At 40.8% G+C, this 6,312-nt stretch overlaps 1 non-coding gene across 1 annotated transcript; it reads left to right on the top strand.

Moving 5' to 3' along the window:
* Nucleotides 1-5,932: 5,932 nt before the first annotated feature.
* LOC148580949 (small nucleolar RNA R71) lies at nt 5,933-6,040 on the top strand. Its single transcript, XR_015894948.1, has one exon. It is a non-coding gene; the product is annotated as a small nucleolar RNA R71 (small nucleolar RNA).
* The last annotated feature ends 272 nt before the right edge of the window (nt 6,041-6,312 follow it).

The raw sequence follows: 6,312 nt of genomic DNA, 5'->3' as shown, positions 1-6,312 counted from the left end.
TCCCATTTCAATTCTCTGTTTACTGCTTTCTTTATGTTCATTTACTTTTCTGCTTCATATCCGGTTCAATCCCAATTCCCTTTCCCTCTTCTGTTTGATGCAAATTTACTTTTCCTTGTTTAATTTCTGCAAATCCACGTCCCAATCCCCTTTACATTTCAAGCAATTTATATTCCTTGCACTTTAAGTTTCCGCAATTTACATTTCTTGCACTTTAAGTTTCTGCCATTTAATTTCTTGTTCTTTAAGTTTCAGCAATTTATTTCTTGTTCTCTTTACTTCAATGCAATTTAATTCTGCAAGTCACAAAACCATCAACCAAATCTTGATTCGCTTGACTAAATCAACCACTAAGCTAAAATTGCTCAATCCTTCAATCCCTGTGGGATCGACCTCACTCCCGTGAGTTTTTATTACTTGATACGACCCGGTACACTTGCCGGTTATGTTTGTGTGTTTTGGGAGAGATTTATTTTTCCTCCAAAATATCTCATCAGGCATCCAAAGATGGTCAAAAAGACGTCTAATACAATAGTAAAAGGTCCTATTTATAATAAACTAGCTACTAGGGTTTACATGAGTAAGTAATTGATGCATAAATCCACTTCCGGGGCCCACTTGGTGTGTGCTTGGGCTGAGCTTGAGTGTTGCACATGTAGAGGTCCTTCTTGGAGTTGAACGCCAGTTTTTGTGCCAGTTTGGGCGTTCAACTCTGGTTTTGGATCCTTTTCTGGCGCTGGATGCCAGATTTGGGCAGAAAGCTGGCATTGAACGCCAGTTTACGTCGTCTATTCTTGGCCAAAGTATGGACTATTATATATTTCTGGAAAGCCCTGGATGTCTACTTTCCAACGCAATTGGAAGCGCGTCATTTCGAGTTCTGTAGCTCCAGAAAATCCACTTTGAGTGCAGGGAGGTCAGAATCCAACAGCATCAGCAGTCCTTCTTCAACCTCTGAATCTGATTTTTGCTCAAGTCCCTCAATTTCAGTCAGAAAATACCTGAAATCACAGAAAAATACACAAACTCATAGTAAAGTCCAGAAATGTGAATTTAACATAAAAACTAATGAAAACATCCCTAAAAGTAACTAGATCCTACTAAAAACATACTAAAAATAATGTCAAAAAGCGTATAAATTATCCGCTCATCACAACACCAAACTTAAATTGTTGCTTGTCCCCAAGCAACTGAAAATCAAATAGGATAAAAAGAAGAGAATATACTATAAATTCCAAACTATCAATGAAACATAGCTTCAATCAAATGAGCGGGACTTATAGCTTTTTGCCTCTTGAATAGTTTTGGCATCTCACTTTATCTATTGAGGTTCAGAATGATTGGCATCTATAGGAACTCAGAGTTCAGATAGTGTTATTGATTTTCCTAGTTCAGTATGATGATTCTTGAACACAGCTTCTTTATGAGTCTTGGCCGTGGCCCTAAGCACTTTGTTTTCCAGTATTACCACTGGATACATAAATGCCACAGACACATAATTGGGTGAACCTTTTCAGATTGTGACTCAGCTTTGCTAAAGTCCCCAATTAGAGGTGTCCAGGGTTCTTAAGCACACTCTTTTTTTGCTTTGGACCTTGACTTTAACCGCTCAGTCTCAAGTTTTCACTTGACACCTACACGCCACAAGCACATGGTTAGGGACAGCTTGGTTTAGCCGCTTAGGCCAGGATTTTATTCCTTTATGCCCTCCTATCCACTGATACTCAAAGCCTTGGGATCCTTTTTATTTCCCTTGCCTTTTGGTTTTAAGGGTTATTGGCTTTTTTTTCTGCTTGCTTTTTCTTTTTCTTTCTAATTTTTTTTCTTTTTTTTTTCGCCTATTTTTTTTTTCTGCAAGCTTTGTTCTTTGCTGCTTTTTCTTGCTTCAAGAATCATTTTCATGATTTTTCAGATTATCAAATAACATGTCTCCTAGTCATCATTCTTTCAAGAACCAACATATTTAACATTCTTAAACAACAACTTCAAAAGACATATGCACTGTTCAAGCATACATTCAGAAAACAAGAAGCATTGTCACCACATCAATATAATTAAGCAAAGTTCAAGGATAAATTCGAAACTCATGTACTTCTTGTTCTTTTGAATTAAAACATTTTTCATTTAAGAGAGGTGATGGATTCATAGGACATTCATAACTTTAAGACAGAGTTACTAACTACTAATGATCATGTAATGAAGACACAAACACAGATAAGCACATAACATAGAAAACGAAAAAAAAACAGAAGAAATAAGAACAAGGAATGAATCCACCTTAGTGATGGTGGCGTTTCCTTCTTGAGGAACCAATGATGTCCTTGAGCTCTTCTATGTCTCTTCCTTGTCTTTGTTGCTCCTCCCTCATTGCTTTTTGATCTTCTCTAATTTCATGAAGCATGATGGAGTGCTCTTGATGTTCCACCCTTAGTTGTCCCATATTGGAACTCAATTCTCCTAGGGAGGTGTTGATTTGCTCCCAATAGTTTTGTGGAGGAAAGTGCATTTGAGGCATCTCCGGGATCTCATGGTGATGAGCTTCATACGCCTCTTGAGCTCCATGAGTGGGCTCTCTTGCTTGCTCCATCTTTTTCTTAGTAATGGGCTTGTCCTCTTTAATGAGGATATCTTCCTCTATGTCAATCCCATCCGAATTGCATAGATGGCAAATGAGGTGAGGGAAGGCTAACCTTGCCATAGTGGAGGACTTGTCAGCCACCTTGTAGAGTTCTTGAGGTATAATCTCATGAACTTCCACCTCTTCTCCAATCATGATGCTATGGATCATGATGGCCCGGTCTATAGTAACTTCAAACCGGTTGCTAGTGGGAATGATTGAGCATTGAATGAACTCTAACCATCCTCTAGCTACAGGCTTGAGGTCCAATCTTCTTAGTTGAACCGGCTTGCCTTTGGAGTCAATCTTCCATTGAGCTCCTTCTACACATATGTCCATAAGGATTTGGTCCAACCTTTGATCAAAGTTGACTCTCCTTGTGTAGGGGCGTGCGTTCTCTTCCATGTTTGGCAAGTTGAACGCCAACCTCACATTCTCCGGACTAAAATCCAAGTATTTCCCCCGAACCATTGTAACATAGTTCTTTGGATCCGGGTTCTTACTTTGATCATGGTTCTTGGTGATCCATGCATTAGCATAGAACTCTTGAACCATTAGGATGACGACTTGTTGGATGGGATTTGTTAGAACTTCCCAACCTCTTCTTTGAATTTCATGTCGGATCTCCGGATACTCATTTCTTTTGAGTTTGAAAGGGACCTCAGGGATCACCTTCTTCTTGGCCACAACATCATAGAAGTGGTTTTGATGGGCTTTGGAGATGAACCTTTCCATCTCCCATGACTCGGATGTGGAAGCTTTTGTCTTCCCTTTCCCCTTTCTAGAGGATTCTCCGGTCTTAGGTGCCATCAATGGTAATGGAAAAACAAAAAGCTTATGCTTTTACCACACCAAACTTAGAATTTTGCTCGCCCTCGAGAAATAGAAGAAAGAATAGATGAAGAATGGAGGGCTTTATATAGGGAAGGGAGGGTTAGAAAGGTTTCGGCCATATTGGTGGGTTTGGGTGGGAAATTGGTTTTGAATTTTGAAGGTAAGTGGAGTTTATGAGGTAGGTTTATGGGGAAGAGTGGATGGATGTGAGTGGTGAAGAGGTGATGGGGAAGAGAGATTGAGGTGATTGGGGAAGGGTTTTTTTGGGGAAGAGTGTTTATGGGGTTGTGTGAAAGAGAGTGGTGAGAAGAAGTGAGTGGAGGTAGGTGGGGATCCTGTGGGGTCCACAGATCCTGGGGTGTCAAGGATTTGCATCCCTGCACCAATTAGGCATGTAAAATGCCTTTGCACACAACTCTGGGCGTTCAGCGCCAGGTTGGTGCCCATTTTGGGCGTTCAACGCCCATTTGTTGCCATTTCTGGCGTTGAACGCCAGAACCATGCTTGTTCTGGGCGTTCAGCACCAGAATGCTGCCCATTTTAGGCGTTCAGCGCTAGAACCATGCTCTGTTCTAGCGTTGAACGCCAGGCAGATGCTCTTCCAGGGTGTAATTTTTCTTCTGCTGTTTTTGATTCTGTTTTCAATTTTTATATTTATTTTGTGACTCCACATGATCATGAACCTAAGAAAACATGAAAAACAAGAATAATAGAGTTAGATAAATAAACATTGGGTTGCCTCCCAACAAGCGCTTCTTTAATGTCAATAGCTTGACAGTGGGCTCTCATGGAGCCTCACAGATGTTCAGAGCATTGTTGAGACTCTCCAACATCAAACTTAGAGTTTGGATATGGGAGTTCAACACCAAACTTAGAGTTTGGTTGTGGCCTCCCAACACCAAACTTAGAGTTTGACTGTGGGGGCTTGGGTTGACTCTGCTTTGAGAGAAGCTTTTCATGCTTCCTTTCCATGGTTGCAGAGGGAGATCCTTGAGTTTTAAACACAAGGGAGTCCTCATTCCATTGAAGGACTAGTTCACCTCTGTCAACATCAATCACAACTCTTGCTGTGGCTAAGAAAGGTCTTCCTAGGATGATGGATTCATCCTTTTCCTTTCCAGTATCCAGGACAATAAAATCAGCAGGGATGTAAAGGCCTTCAACCTTTACTAACACGTCCTCTACTTGTCCATATGCCTGTTTTCTTGAATTATCTGCTATCTCTAATGAGATTCTAGCAGCTTGCACCCCATAAATTCCCAGTTTCTCTATTACAGAGAGGGGCATGAGGTTTATCCCTGAACCAAGGTCACACAGAGCCTGAAAGATCATGGTGCCTATGGTACAAGGTATTATGAATTTTCCAAGATCCTGTCTCTTCTGAGGCAATGTCAGTTGATCCAGATCACTTAGTTCATTGATGAACAAGGGAGGTTCAACTTCCCAAGTATCAATGCCAAATAATTTGGCATTCAGCTTCATGATTGCACCAAGAAACTTGGCAGTTTGCTCTTTAGTAACATCCTCATTCTCTTCAGAAGAGGAATACTCATCAGAGCTCATGAAGGGCATAAGGAGGTTCAATGGAATCTCTATGGTCTCTAGATGAGCCTCAGAGTCCTTTGGTTCCTCAGAGGGAAGCTCCTTATTGGTCACTGGATGTCCCAGGAGGTCTTCCTCCTTGGGATTCACGTCCTCCTCTCCTTCTTTGGGTTCAGCCATGGTGCTTATGTCAATGGCCTTGCACTCTCCTTTTGGATTCTCTTCTGTATTGCTTGGGAGAGTACTAGGAGGGATTTCAGTGATCCTCTTGCTCAGCTGGCCCACTTGTGCTTCCAGATTTCTAATGGAAGACCTTGTTTCATTCATGAAACTCTCAGTGGCCTTGGACAGATTAGAGACTAAGTTTGCTAAATTAGAAGTATTTTGTTCAGAGTTCTCTGTCTTTTGCTGAGTGGATGATGGAAAAGGTTTATTATTGTTAAACCTGTTTCTTCCACCATTATTAAAGCCTTGTTGAGGCTTTTGATCCTTCCATGAGAAATTTGGATGATTTCTCCATGATGAGTTATAGATGTTTCCATAAGGTTCACCTAAGTAATTCACCTCTGCTATTGCAGGGTTCTCAGGATCATAAGCTTCTTCTTCATAAGAAGCCTCTTGAGTACTGTTGGATGTAGCTTGCATTCCATTCAGACTCTGAGAAATTATATTGACTTGCTGAGTCAATATTTTGTTCTGAACCAATATGGCATTCAGAGTATCAATTTCAAGAACTCCCTTCTTCATAGGCGTCCCATTATTCACAAGATTCCTTTCAGAAGTGTACATGAACTGGTTATTTGCAACCATGTCAATGAGTTCTTGAGCTTCTGCAGGCGTTTTCTTTAGGTGAATGGATCCACCTGCAGAAGTGTCCAGTGACATCTTTGATAGCTCAGATAAACCATCATAGAATATATCCAAGATGGTCCATTCTGAAAGCATGTCAGAAGGACACTTTTTGGTCAACTGTTTGTATCTTTCCCAAGCTTCATAGAGGGATTCACCTTCTTTCTGTTTGAAAGTTTGAACATCCACTCTAAGCTTGCTCAGCTTTTGAGGAGGAAAGAACTTGGCTAAGAAAGCCGTGACCAGCTTATCCCAAGAGTTCAGGCTATCTTTAGGTTGAGAGTCCAACCATATTCTAGCTCTGTCTCTTATAGCAAAAGGGAAAAGCATGAGCCTGTAGACTTCAGGATCTACTCCATTAGTCTTAACAGTATCACATATCTGCAAGAATTCAGTTAAGAACTGAAAAGGATCTTCAGATGGAAGTCCATGAAACTTGCAGTTCTGCTGCATCAGAGAAACTAATTGAG

The sequence above is a fragment of the Arachis ipaensis genome, chromosome B10, assembly GCF_059453495.1.
Source record: "Arachis ipaensis isolate K30076 ecotype BB chromosome B10, ASM5945349v1, whole genome shotgun sequence".
Lineage (NCBI taxonomy): Eukaryota > Viridiplantae > Streptophyta > Magnoliopsida > Fabales > Fabaceae > Arachis > Arachis ipaensis.
The sequence above is the reverse complement of the archived record's forward strand: the minus strand, read 5'-3'. Positions and strand labels throughout refer to the sequence as shown.